General features: G+C 42.4%; 1 protein-coding gene across 4 annotated transcripts in view; it reads left to right on the plus strand.

The window, feature by feature from the left end:
* Positions 1 to 15,080, plus strand: part of foxp2 (forkhead box P2) — a 96,742-nt gene that overhangs the window by 1,606 nt on the left and 80,056 nt on the right. The window lies entirely within an intron of this gene.

Below are 15,080 nucleotides of genomic sequence, written 5' to 3' on the forward strand. Positions count from 1 at the left end.
CTTTTCCCAAGTAATGAAACCAGATGTGGTTTGTCATCAGGTCAGTTCATACATTTTTGTAACATAAGTCACCAAATATCCCCAACATGACTGATGATGGTCCTTCTATCAACAATGTCTCTCATACGGTATATACTCATGCATCCACACCTCATGAGTGCACACGCACACACACAAATACACACATTTCTAAAACCTTTCTGATAGTATTGGTTGAGTGAAACTAAACATAAGAGAGAGAGAGTGGTTTGCGTGAATGTTTGAATGGAAAGATTTGCTGCAGTTATATTAAAATAATATATATATATTTGTATTGCTAAAGTTTAGATTCAAAATGATTGTAAAATGACTTATTTAGATAGCTGAATTGAGGTTTGAATCCAGAAACCTCTGTGTTGGAATTTTTTTTAAGATATTCTGCCCCCAACCTAAAGGTGTCAATTTGTTTTTCTTAAGACACCATCATGTGGTAGCACCTCTGTGTTAAAGATATAATTAAAGCAGATGGACAGAAGCAGAGACGCTGGGCAACTTGGAGGTAGAACCAGTTCCTCCTCCCCAACATTCCTTTCAGAACAGAGCAGAGTCCAGATTTCCTTTTTCACCTAAAAGAGATTTAAATATTAGTTCTTAATTTGTCTAGTATTCAGTTAAATCTTCAAAGATGAACTCTTACTGCATATCTGCTGGCCTAAAAAAAAGTCCTTCTAATCATCGCCAAAAAGTATAATTGCCCCAACACTGCAAGCTGTACTTCCAGTGTAGACATATATATAAAAAAAAATCTACAGCAATTAAGCATATCTTTGGCTGCTTTAAAGAAGCTGCAGTTCGGACTGAACAGCCCTCTGCTCACATTTCCAGTTTGAAATTGATTTCTTGTCATAGATCAGAGACCTCTTGTCATTCCATTTTCAATCCTCAAATGGTTTCTCTGAGCCTCCTAACTGTGGTCCCTGTGAGTGGGCAAACAGGGGGAACCTCCACGGGTCTTTACCCTGGGCACTCAGAGCAGTCGAGGGGGTAGAGGCAGAAATCAAAGGGACTTGGATCATTCCCCATTGGCAGCCTCCATTGTCTAGCTGATTTGGGATTGGTGGAGAAGGTGAAAACTGCAGGGTATGAGTGTGGGGGTGGATGGAGATCAGGCAAAGCAACCCTTTTTTTTTTTTTTTTCTAATCTTTATCCACCATTAACCCCAGTGCCCCAGTGTGTGGCTGAGATCAGGGCCATTGGTCAATCCCCCATTCACTGCCACCCAGAATATTTTAAAGTTAAGCCCCGTCGCTTAACAAAAAAAGTCTTACTCATCAAAGGTTTACTTTCCCTCTCTTCCTTCCTTTTTGCTCTTAGTGCCAAGGATCTGCTGCTGTTCTTCATGCACCCTTCTCTCTATGGTCCACTGTTTTGTCTTCACACTTAGGCAAGCCGGGGCAGGAAAGAAGTTTTGGAAGTTTCTCCCAAGTTTCCATATTTTTGATTTAAAGAAGTTTACTTTGGGGTCTTGGGGCTAAGGTGAATGCACCAATCACATCCTGTCCTTTACTGATCTCTGATTCGGAGGTGTCCTGTTAAAATAGACTTCAGAATTGTATTTTTTTACACGTGACGTTGACATTCAAATGCTTTTTTTTTTTTTTCCCGTTGGTCTTTCACCGGTGAGAACATCCCTGTATAAAACGTCATTTTAAAACCTTAACAAGACCAAATTCTGTTCAGATCTCCGACTCGGTATGAAAATTTCAGATTGTCTCTTTAGCCTTTCCTAGCAACTGTCAGGTGTTTATCTAGCTCACATCTAATGCGAAAGAGAGAGGACCGAGGATGTGGAGATGCAGGGTAGATGGTGTGGAGTGAAGAAAAGAAATTGCCTTGAGAGTGTTTGTCCAGAGTGCACAGTTGCCATGAGAATGAAGTCAGAGAGAGGGGAGGTGAGGAGGATCAGGCTGAGTATTGCCATCATTACTTAAGAAGAAGATAAAGAGGCTCGATGAGACTATTGATCCTCCTGTCTGCCTGTGGTATTCCTGTTTTCTTCTCTTTCATACCACTTCTATTCGGTTGTTTCTCAACTGCCAAATCCCCAAGCTATTTTGCAGAAGAATGTATGAAATTATAATCAGGGGGGGACAAAAAAGGTTAATTTGCCCTCAGCATACTTTGGTGCCCTTGCAATAGTTCTCATATTAGAGATGACTGATACTCTGGAAATGAGTGATTGCAAATAGTGCATGCACGAGCTTAATTAAAAAAAAACACACAAAAAAAAACCAGCTCGGATCTAGTGTTTCACGTGTTATTCTTTCCCTGCAATTTAATTGGAGAAATCTTGGGTGCGGAAGCTGGGCTCCATGGCATCCCTCCAAGAGCCTGAGATTATTGTGAAACCCAACCTGAGGCAGGCATGACATCAGAGAGGCCTGACATTCGGTTGAACTCCTCATTTCAGGTGGGAAGAATTACGAGTGGCTTCACTCGCAGGTGATTGTGTCCAACGAATCGGTCGGCACACAGTCCTGCATTCTTCTCCCAACGTCTGAATGCTGATTGTCTTGACAGATTGAACTCGCGTGTTATCACCAGACTGTCACGCAGCCTCATTTCTCAGCCTGCACACATAGTCCAAAGTTTATGTTAGGCCTTCACCGTACAGTGTTTTATAGGGATATCGTCATCATGACATCAACTTAATCTGCAGTGTTTTACCCCACTGATGAGTTCTGTTTATCTCAGGGTCTGCAAGTATAGAAACTCCTTGAGTTGCCTGGAGGGCCATGCTCCATCCTTAGTATTTAAAACATTTATAAAATGCAAACATAATGTTAATTTTGTCACATGCCGCATGTTATTTGCAGATATTGGTGTCCAGGAAAGATCTTGTTTTTGTACTAAATGGGAGAGAGAGAGAGAGAGAGGAAATGGTGACAAAGGGATTTTTGCTTCCTGTGGTGAAGTAAGACTTACATAGTTTCACTTAGGAAGGTTTGTTTTCATGTAAATTATATTGTTTGTTCTGTTCCATGTTATGTTAATAATGAGATTTTGTTCCTCGCATATTTAAAAGTAATCACAAAAGGATTCAGATTGTTTCACACAGATAATATTTCTTTACATATTACGTTTTAGTTCCATCAAAACTCCACTTAAAAATATTTGTTTTATTGGCTATAAAATTAACATTGTTAAGATTCCTCTATGAGATAGGGCCTTCTTTCCTGTCTCTCTCTCTGGCTCTCTGTTACAGTAAACGTTTCAAATCAAACCACGCCGGTCACAGCCACTGAAAAAGCTTTTACTCCAGAGGCAACAAGCCAAATCCTTTGTTCGTAATGATCATTTGATCGCAGCTTGAAAAGTGATACAGGCGGCAGCGAAATCCTACGAGAGCTTGGAATCTGACTTCCTTCGCCACAAACCACAAGCCTAGACAGTGCAGCCGTTACTACCTGGTAGGAGGCGAAATGGGCAGAAAGTAGTCATGTGTGTGGAAACAACACACACGCACGCACACACACACACACACTCACACACAGTCACACACTCGCACACACACTCTCACACACACTCGCACACAGCATGCTCGATTTGGGTCATAGAGCTGACAGACAGTGGAATGTGAATGTGTGTATGTTGACAAACTCCACTGCACTCTGAATGGGGTTTGTGATTACACCTCATCATGCGTGTTGCATCGGTCCTGTCCTCGCCCCCCCCCCCATCCTTCTCCCCCCCGCTCTCTCTCTCTCTCTCCCCCCCATTTCTCCCTCTCTCACCGCAGTGCCTCTTGGGCAATCATGTGGTCACACTACCTGACTCCTTACTGCTCAAGAGTGCAGTTGACAAAAACAGCCCGAGGCCCGTCATGTGGAAAAGATTCAGTTGGCACACAGCACACATCACCCAAACCCCCCCCCCCCCCTCCACACACACACACCTCCCACCCACCCCCAACCACCCACCTTACAACTCCTCACTTTCTCCCACTAAGTAACCGAAGCACCGGGGTGTTTCCTTCTTCTGCTCACCTGTGAAGGGAAGTGGCACGACTTTCCTCCTGTCTGGGCGTGTGAGAGAGTGGATATTTTTTTTTTGTGTTTGCAACTTTTCGCGGCCACGGTGCATGGACGCCGCTTTAAACAGCCGTGCACAGGCACGTATAAGGGTGTAGACGTGTGTGCTCTCCGCCGCCGCCGTCTCCCTCCCACAGACTGAGCGGTGCAGGCAGGTTCTCTTCTCTTTGTCAGTTGAGTTGCACTCCTCCTGTCATGTAACATAAAGCTGGCGGTCAGTGAGAGCTCTCAGCTGTCAGTCAGCTTGGTGGTCCTGGCCTGTCGAGCTGCTCACCTGTGTTTATTGGACAAGACCTGCTCCACGCTACCCAGGGAGAACATCTTGTCTCCCTTCCTTTCCTTTCCCTCTTCCCATCTCCCATGCTTTCTCTTTCACTTTGTGTTTGTCTCTTTCTATCGTTCCCTTTGTCCGTCTTTCTTGCTACCTTTCTCCCCCCCCCTGTCTCTCAACACAATATCACTTTTTATTTATCTTCTGTGTTTTATTATTTAATCCACCACCACCCTTTTACCTCCCGTTCTTTCTCCCCGCTGTCCCGTGCAGTTTATTTTCTTCTGCTTTTCTTCCCTGCTTCTCTTTTTCGACTCTTCTTTTGTTTCCCCTCTCCCTCTTTCCCCCCCTGTCCGTTTTTATTTTGTATTATTGTGGGACCTCTTTGTCAGTCCTTCGGGTTAAAGCCGCGCTGTCTGTTTGGCGGCGGTGTTCATCTTTTTTCCGCACCTGGCTGAGCACACGCACGGGCTCGCGCGCACCGCTGCTAGAGGACTGATTGAAACTTGTGTCTCAAAGTTGCTAATGTTCACTGAAGCATTATATTGTAGATAAAGTAAATAAACTAGGTTACCATGGGAGAAATCTCTGAAATAGACTGCGGTGATCGAGCAGATGACACACAGCCATGCATGTGGCCTTGCAGAGGCTTTTTCTCTCTTTCACTTGCACACACATACATCAAGAATGGCCGAAAAGATGTCGGCGATGTTGAGGTGTGAGCGGAGCCGGGGTGGTGGAGATATTTTCTATGGCTCAGGAATTTCACAAGTTTAATGTTTTTTGAGGAGCTGTCTAGAAAAGTAACAGTTGGACTCGAGGATCTGCAGTCAAGTGGCTGCTCATATAGCCAACACATATGTGCGTTTATAGTACAAGTTATAGTACAAAGGATATACATTTTTTTTGCTTGTTTAATTTCACGGAGGTCAGTGGCTTAGCCAGAAATGGTCTTCTGCTTCTTTTATTCTCTTTAGCTCTGAACTTTGCGATTCGACTTCTTTTCAGAAGTTTGCTCTCAAACCCCCGTCACTCAGTCAGTCCAATTCAAATTATTTTTGTTGGAAGGACTTATTAGCTCGGCTAGTTAGCATATTGGTTAAATGCGACGTCTGACTCTTTGTGGCTCCGGGGTCTTAAACCAGAGTCCGCTGAATGATCGCTCAGTTTAGAGTGCTAGTGAGGCAGTAAAGCCACACATCAAAAGAACCCTGCATTCATATCTCCACCTGGTGTTAAATAAATCTCTCTTGTATTCACTGTAGTTCCATTCTGTGCTGTAAAGTGGTATATGTGACATGGTAATACATTTGCATTGTGCCCTGTGATAAATACTCTGCCAGGTCTTACTCACTCGGCTGCTTCCGAATGTGTCCGGACAGCCGCCTGTATTGTCAAAGGCACGAGGGTCATTCAAAACTCAGTCTCCCTCCCATCTGCCTTTTGTCAAACATTTCTGCGCGGGTGATAGTTTTCTCATTTATTTAGTGAATAGTCGGCGGGTGAAGAAGAAAAAGAGTTTTACATTATGGAAATGATGGAATGGGTTATAATCTCCCGCATATTCATCACAGCAGACATTGGTCGCTTGTGATACCGTCCTCCATTTGGCTATTGTTCCCGTTCTCTTTCCGTGTACTGTTCCCCTCAATGGGCAAAGCAGGCTTTAATCCTGTCTCTCTTTGGAATGACAATGTTTACTAGCTATCATTCAATAAGAAGCCAGGAGCACGACACACATCCCTCTGTCAGGAAGCGCGGTGTGAATGTGCCAGAGCCAGCTACCGAAAGGTATTGTTAGCCCTGTGAGGATAAAGGCCAGTTCTACCAAGTGATTGGACATTTTCCTGCCACCTCTGAAACCTTCCAGAACTTTTTTAATTTGACTTCCTTGTCATCCCCGTACTTACTGTTTACATTACTCTTTAGAAAATAAGCCCTAGCGGCACAGAGGGTTTGCCTGTCCATACACCAACACACTTACATGGCAACGTTGGGTAATTATTGCCTGTAAGTAGGGATTAGAGTTGTGGATGTTGACAGTAAACTGGCTAACAGAGAATTTGTTTTGCACACCTTTGTGTGGATCAGACACATTCTTGCAAAAAAGGAAGGTGTCTTAGCATAATATACCCTTTTTTTGGTGTTTTTTTTCCATTTTACATCACCCTTTTAATGTGTTTACAGTTCACCATTAAATGTGATCTTATTTTTCTCACTCACTTATTTCTTTTTATGAGAAAACACACAAGCAAGCTAATGAGATTTCTAATAGTAGAAAAAAGTAATAGTTGGAAGCGAAGACGTTTGTCTTGTTTGTTGCTTTTTTCTCCAATTTTTTTCCCCTCCATTTCCTTTACCCCCGCCACCCTGTTTTTCCTTTCAGTCTTGACAGCATTAGAGATTAGTGCCATAGCTGCTAACAATCATTAGTGTGTTTTCGCCATCGTGTCTTGCGCTGTGTCTACCAGCACCACCGACCCCCAGCCATACCTCCTGCGTGCGTTTCCCGCTTTTCGTGCCAAGCAAGAAATGAAAAACAATCGCTGCGACCTCCAGCGACCCCTTCTGACGCATAGTCAGTTAAATGGTTTGTAAGACGTTTAATTACCAAATGGTATAATCGTTATTCATCTCATCATTAGATGTATGATATTAAGTGAATTGCCTCCCCTGGGTCCCCGTGTTTCACAGATCAATAGATTTAGATGGAGCTTGAAGGGTGTGTGTGTGTGTGTGTGTGTGTGTGTGTGTGTGTGTGTGTGTGTGTGTGTGTGTGTGTGTGTGTGTGTGTGTGTGTGGGGGGGGGGCAAGGTGGGCAGTTAAAACACTTCTGAGGCCCCTGATATGAACACGTGCATTGTTTCTGTGATGCACAGGGTGACATTCACTCATTTATTTTTGAAATTAGCTTTTATATGGATTTAATTATGCTGATTCCTATGTCACTTTTTTTTTTTTTTTTTTTTTTTAATGGATTTACAGCTACTGGGTTTATTTTGATGGTGAAAGGACATGAAACAATGGACAAGGTTATGGCACCACCGACTTCCCATCAGCAGAGTGCTTGCGTTTGCACTTCGGGACACTTTGTTGGTATCAAGCATTGTTTGAAGGCATTGTGGAGATTGCTAATGCAGCGTGTACACCTCTGAGGCCCGGTAGCCTGCAGCTTGATATCGCCCGTATTCCCAATGTGAATATGGCTGAGTGGTGATCGGGGACTTGCTGCACCAGAAGCTGCTATTCACTGCAGCAAGCACTACTAGCCTGAGTTAATTGTCCATTATCTACTATTATCTAAGCTCTCCCTCTCTCTTCCCCCTTTTATTCTCTCTCACTCATGATTCCTGCCGTCGCCACCAGTTTCACTCACTCAATATGCTGTATCCACTGCTTCTTTTTTTCTACCTAGTCTAGCAACCTTATACCAGCGCTGGAGCCAGGTCCTGCCAACTGAGTTCAAATAGTAATAATGATTCCCTTTGTTCCTGAGCTACCTCGAACAGGATTGTGAACATGAAGTCAGCAAAGCACCATGTGTATTCCTTGTCTTATCCTCTCACTACTTGAGTGGGAGGTGCTCTTGTATTATTGTAATATTCTCATCCAAAGTACAGATATGAAGATTATTTGTTCTGAAAAAAACATGCAGATGTACAGAATACATTTGAATCACACTTTTTTACAAAGTCTGTTTAATAAGATTAGGTTAAAAGTGACGGGATATGTCTGACAAGAAAAAGAAAAAAAAAGCCCTTATTTTGGATAGATAAATCTTATTAATTGAAGTTTATCAAAGGAAGCCAGCTTCATCTGCTGCCTTCAGTTTGGTGACGTGATAGATCCGTCTGCTAAGGTGTTTGAGGAATCCTCAGAAATTTCACTTGATGGCACTGTTTTCCTTTTTGCTCAAGTCGAAGCAACAGGACATGTTTTATGTATGCTGGGCACAATGTGAAAAGCCTGGCTTTGCCACAGATATGTGCGCCTTCCTTTCTTTTTCTGTCCCTGGGCACCGAGAAACAAGCAGGAACTCTCACACACACAAAAATCATACTCTCTACTTTTCTTTTTCTTTCTTTTTTTTTTTTATCATAAAATGGTTGAAATACAAGCACAGATTAGCACAACTCCTGTTCATTAACTTTTGTGTATTTTTGGACTATTGTTATTGTTTATCTTAATGCTTCTTTTCCTAAAAGAAAAAGTTGTAAATAAAATGCTTTAAATAGATGAAATTTTGGTCACGATTCAGCTGTTCAAGTGAGTGAAAATGTATTGATATTGTTGGATCTTTACCTGCAATTAGCTAGAAAATAGACCCATTTACTAATAGACACACTTTTTAAAGTCCTTTCATTTTTGGTAGTACTCTGCCTTGAAATAAATAGAAAATATTAAAGCATAAAATTCAGTTGAAAGGGACAAATGGCCATCGCTTGTCCCATTAGTCTTCCTCTTGTCTAACTGGGAGGGGGGATTAAACTGAGTTTAAATAGGGGTTGGATGGATGGATTTTGGCTGCGCAGGGTGGAGGGGGTCAAGATCATATTAAGTGCTCACAAAGCAAATGGTTCAGCTTTAGGAAGTGTTGGTCTGGTGGTCGTGCCTCATGAGCAGCCTGTGAAGAAGCAATATATCACAGTAAAAAATAACTGGAGCTTGTATTTCAGCATTGTGCGCATCATAAATAAAGGTGTGCCATGTATAATTGAGACTCGTGCATGGGGAACTCGGCTGGAGATGAGAAATGGAAATCTGTGTACTGGTAAATAGATAATCACACAAAAGTAATTGAGGTTTTCAAACCCCAATCTAGTCTGCCAGCATGAGCTCGTTTGCATGTTAATCACGTCAGTGATTTTCCTTCATCACAGGGAAGTCCGTACGCACTTCCATAACCAGCTTTTAATTGCATTTAAAATGTCACAGAGGTGGAACACATGTAATTTAGCCAGAACTGTGTCCAAATTAATGGGTACTACTGAGACGCTCCATTGGACAGGGTTGGAAATGAGAGAGGCTGTCCATTGTTTGGGTCTTTATTAGAGATGCCTCCGTCTTCCCATCGCTCCACGATAACATCTCTACAGCACCTTTTGAAGTGTATATCAAGACTTCAAAATGAAATCTGACAGGCATTTTGTGAACGACTTAACTCTACAATAGATGCCAACTTCTTGCAAAATAGCCCAAATGGATGGACATTAAAAAGAAACATCAAAGGAAGAGACCACAAAGTCAAAGTGTTGGTTTTTAAATGGCGAAAGAAAGGGAAGAATAGTTTATTTTCTTTCATCACCAGGTGTTCTTTGGCGTATAAATTACCAAGATGATGTTTCCATAACACAGCTTAGGGCACTCTAGAGAGGGGAAACCTGCAAAACAGACCTATTTAATTTTTCATAGAGGTGGACCATCAGGAGCAATAAGCCAATATTCCTCTTCCCCTTTTCCAGATGCCTCCTGCACCACTGTATCGTACCAAAACCCAAGCTCCTCTTCCTTTTTTTTTTTTCCTTTTTTTTTCATAAAAGAAAAAGTTCTGCTGAGACCTACATGAAAGGAAGGAACTGTTGAAATGTTAATTTTACCATCTGCTGTCGAGGCCTGCTACCTTTTGTGTGTGTGTGTGTGTGTGTGTGTGTGTGTGTGTGTGTGTGTGTGTGTGTGTGTGTGTGTGTGTGTGTGTGTGTGTGTGTGTGTGTATGGGTATGTTTTCTTTTTTCCCTGCCCTCTTTAATTCCCAGTAGTTCTGTTCTGTTTCATGAATGTGCTGCTATTTTGACCGTTTGAAGTCATGGGGTCTCTGCGAGCGCGGCTTTTACTGGCTGGAAAATACAATGCCACATGGTGGATGGTGGAGACTGTCCCATTAGTTTCCTGTTTAGAGCGCGGTCCCTCCTGGTAACCGTGTTTCTTATACCAGTCCCAAGGTTCCAGTTACGTTCCCATGCCCACCTCCGGACACAGCCTGTCAGTCTCTCTCGCTGACTGGGGCTTGCCCTCGCTCCCTCTGCTTCCTGAGCGAGCACGTCTTCGGGGACCTATTTAGTGTGTTTATCTTAATGCTGAGGATTTTAATCACTCGTTTACAAGACCCGTAGCACCTTTATCTAATAAAAGTTTTTTTCTCCCCACCTCTCGGCACACGTTATTGCTCGTTTTCCTGTAAGCTCGACAAACCCCCGCAAATCCGAGCTAGAAATAAAATTCTCAACATCTGTATTTCCCCATCTTTATTTGTCCTGCCTTCTCATCTCAAAAGTTGACACTTTTAAAAGCAAAGGTATAGTGCCAAGTTTGCTGTGAAGCCTTTGCCAAATGGATAGGTTCCATTGTGAGATTTGATAGTTGGCAATTAGGGTGAGACATCCTGTGTGCGGAGTTGCTTAGCATTTTCCTTGGCTGGGACCAGATTGTTTAGTCTGCTCTCATTGTGAGCTGTTTCTGAGCTGCAGTTGACGGTTGTTTGCAGAGCGCTGGGGGAAAATGTGAGAGGGGCCAGTGCCTTTCTCTATTTATTTATTTTCCCCGTCCTTGGAGCTGGAATCTGATTTGTGTTCATGTTTCTCTATTCTCTCTGAGCGGTTTTTAAGTGTGGCTGCTGAAATCTAGACTCTGTATGACCTCACTGCGCGGCCTGTGTTTCATTAATGACCAGCCCTGTGGTTTGGGGAGAGGAATATTTTTCATATGACACCGCCTTGCATTAGCGCGGAGCGGCAGCTGCACAACCACAAAACCATCCAATTTTGTGGCTTTGAAAGGTGTGAAAAGTTCAGCTCCCTATAGCAAGCCTTGCATTTATAATTATACTCGGTGTATGCAAGACTGCGTGTATATGTGTCAAGGAACGGAACTACTGAAGACTTGTAAAAGCAACCAAAAAAAAGTCACCTGCTAATGAAACATTTGTCTTTCATTCTCCTTGGAAACTTGTAAAGTAAATAGTGGAGATATATTTCAGAGTGAGACGTTTACACACTTTCAGATTTGACGAGCACCGCCTTCGAGAAGCCACCTAAAATAACAAGTAAAAATTCAAAGTGGAGTAGGTAGCATTTTGACAGCTTGATTCATCTGTAATAAATATTTCATTTTCACAAGGTTTAATACTGTTTGGACCCTTACAGTCCCTAATACAAGCAAGTCTTTTTAAATCTTTTTTTTTTTTTCTTTCCCAGTGCCACATCTGGCATAAGAGGTATTTCTTTGCAGATTGATTGATTTCACAGGCACTTTTAGAAGAGACTCGTGCAAGCCACACAGCAATTGACTAAGAAGCATGCAACAATTCAGACGCACGTAGCAAAGCTCTGCACCCCTCAGCCCCCAGAAAAGCTCAGACACTAGACTACTGTAACTCTGTTTGGTACCTTGCAGGATATTGAATATCCAAAAGGAAACCTCAGATTTGTCCCGTCCCAAAACAAAAGAGCCCTTGTGCTGCTGCCGTCCTCCTCCCTTTCCCTCGCACTTAAAAAGAAACCCTGCTGTCATCGTACAACACAACAAATACAACTTGTTTGAATGATAGCATGTGTGTATTTCCGGATAATTCCCGGCCATTCATTTTGATGCGCTCAAAATGAAGGCAGGAGGTGGAACGGGGAGAGATTGAGGTTAGTCACCGAGGCTCAGGGAGAGTGAACAAAGGAGAAGATTACCTAATAGTCCTGCTATGTATTTGAAGTGGAGCCTGCTGTTTGTTTGGGGAGGTTCGGGGATGGATGTGCGGGGAGATGTCTCGCAGGCAGCTTGATGAGTACTTTTAAGCTGTCAGAAACCTCCCCTTTGCCATTCGTCTTCTTGAATAGATGGCAACAGGCGTCGACAGGGGCAAAAAAAAGACAACACAGAGAGAAAGTTATTGTTTCCCAAGTTTGCGGACTGTTACACGTGTTGCCTCCAAGTATAATTGCATGTAAATGAAGAGTCACCAATGATGATCGCTTGACAAGTGTTGTAAGCCACTGATGCATGCTCCGCTCACTGTTTTTGGGGGCCTCGTGTCGTGAGATCTATAATGAGCTCCTCTCCGCTTGCATATGTTTGTAAACTACAGTCTTGAAGGTTTTCACTGAGAATAAAGGTTCTATATTATGTTCCTGTCAGAAATTAATTCATAGTCACAGCACAAACATCAACCTGGTGTAAACCACTTAATTACATGCCAAGATTGCACAAAACAAACTGAAACGGGGATACTTGTGAGCATCTGGAAGTAATTTGATTGAATTTGTGGTATAATTTTTCTTAGATTAACCTCATTTTAAAAGAACACATTCAAATGTAGTGTTGGAAAGGGGCACAGATTTCCAGATAAACATTCCACACAACATAGCGTGAATATCTCACAAGATTAATTGATTTTTATGAACAATACACTTTTCTTATTTACATTTATATAACCTTTTTTGGGAGGGAACAGTATAACTCAAACCACTCTATTGATAACTTCTAAAAATGGTTTCTGAATTTCTTCTTTTTTTTCTTCTTTTTTTTTATTCCACAAATTGCAGTCTTCCGTTCTCCTGTGATTTTGATCAAACAGTTACCACCTTTGATTCTTTGAAATCCCTGCCAGCCGTTTCTGTTTTGATAAATTGTACATCTCTTCCTATTTTCAAAGTCATCAGCGATTGCTTTTTTGCCACTCAGAGCACTGAACATGGACAGCTTTTAAAGGTAGTGAGTAGGTCTGATAAGTGGCTCAATCCTTGTACTAAAGCATTTTTACTGAAGGTTTAATAGCTACTGTATAATGAATTATAATGTATTCTCTCCAATTGCAAATTTCCTCTAATATAGCCCTTCTGCCGTAGTGAAAAAGTCCATCTGAATATTATTGTGACCAGCTTTTTAAGAATACAAATCAATTGCATGATTTTAAGTAGTTAGACTCATACTTTTCTTGTAAATTCACCCCAAGGCAAACTGGAATGGTGCTTATATAAGTGGAAGAGCAAACCAATTTCAAAGTAGTGCCATGTTCCATCCCAAAGATGATTTACTATGTTTGTGGTCCTTCATGGTCAGTTCTAAGTCAACTGTATGTGTTAGTATAAAATACGACTGTTCAGGCGAACATTTCAGCCTAGTTTGAACTCATTGAAAAGCAATAGGCTTATGAATCATCTTGCTGTTCCAATTTAATGGAACATACCTTTCAATGACAGCGTGTAGCAGCACATCATCAAAGTGAAACTTCCAAAGTTCCGCTTAACTTGTTGCTGAAATAGTTTCTCATTTTCAAGAAAATTGCAGTGTGCCAAGTCTCAAGAAGTGTATCAGGGAATCTTCCCTGAAGGAAAAATTGCCACTTGCATACTTGTCTTTGACCAAAGTGAAGCCTTCACCCACTCCAGGGGAACATGTGCTGTTTAGGAAGATATAAAGGAGTAATTTTATTACTCGGTACATCTCCCCTCAGAAGCCATTTCATTTCTCCTTTCAGCCTCCACAGAAGCCTTTATTTGATCTCATATTCTGGAGTATGACTGCCTCAAACCAGTCGGACTCCGTTTATTTTCATTTGGAAAACACATTTTAGTGTTGAAGGGATGGCGAAGGATTTAAGTGAAGAGCAGGGGGTTCTGGTGTGGAAGGGACTGAGACAAGTTTCTCTATCACTTGTTAATGTCCTCCTGCAGGGATTGTTGGGAGCCAAACTTTATATTTTGCTCTCTCAATTTGATCGGCGGCACTTTCGGCGGAATCAAGAGAAGAAAAAAAAAATCTTTAAGGCGTAACCACTTCGAGTCCTGTCCTGCTCACAAATGCTCCCCTGCAAATAGCTGCTAAGTTGCATCCATACAGTGAAATTGATACAGCTGGATACCCTTTACGCAATGCTTTGAAACTGCAGATCATTGAAAAAGTGTGCCATTTATTAGGCAGCCCACTTAGGCAGCCCAGATGGAGCTGGTCACTTGAGAGGGAGACTTCCTCATAAACTCTGAGCCTTTACAGCGGCCACAACACCCAACTATGGAGTCCAAATTAACCCCACAGCCTTCCTTCCACGACACACACTCGGCTATTTACCAAACCCTGAACCAGTGCAGCTGTCTGGAGAAGCCTGCACCTTATACAAAGTCCCACATCCCCCCCCCCCCCAAAAAAAAAAAAAATCTCTCTGCCTCTCTCTCTCATTTATCAGTGGTTCTGTATGTCTCTCTGCCTGCGCCTGCAGCACCTATATCCTCTCCAGCCTGTGTCTGGTGACAGCACAATGAAAACATTTTTGTGAAAAGTGTCGTTTCAGTGCTCAGGAAGTCCCACTCACCTAAATAGTTCCTTCCCTATGTGTTGTCTGTCTCGTCTTTTTATTTTATTTTTTTCTTATGCGTGGGCGGGTGTGGTGGTGGTGGTGGTTGGGGGGTGGGAGGGGGGTGGTATCGCAGCCTCCACTGGGCTCAGTTCCACACATTGAATTACCTCCAGATGTAATTCCTATCCCCCTCCCTTCATCCTCAAATTAGTGGCTAGTAAGAATTAGGTTTGAATTAGCCGCGGTGTGGCGAATATGAGAGTTTGAATTTTCCATATAATGAGTTTATTATTCTTTGCTAGAATGCCATTTTCCCGAATTAATTTGATCAGAGCCTTTTTTTGTTGTTTTTTTTAGGTGTAATTGGTATCTCGCTGAATGGTGTTTTAGTCATGAATAAATAGCCACTGTGTCAGAAGGCCGAGGAAACCAGAGGACTGTGAAGTCCACTTCCCAGCA

This window comes from Brachyistius frenatus, unplaced genomic scaffold (genome assembly GCF_029030835.1).
Source record: "Brachyistius frenatus isolate BFR_SWC_R1_liver_20210118 unplaced genomic scaffold, ASM2903083v1 Contig_81, whole genome shotgun sequence".
Taxonomy (NCBI): domain Eukaryota; kingdom Metazoa; phylum Chordata; class Actinopteri; family Embiotocidae; genus Brachyistius; species Brachyistius frenatus.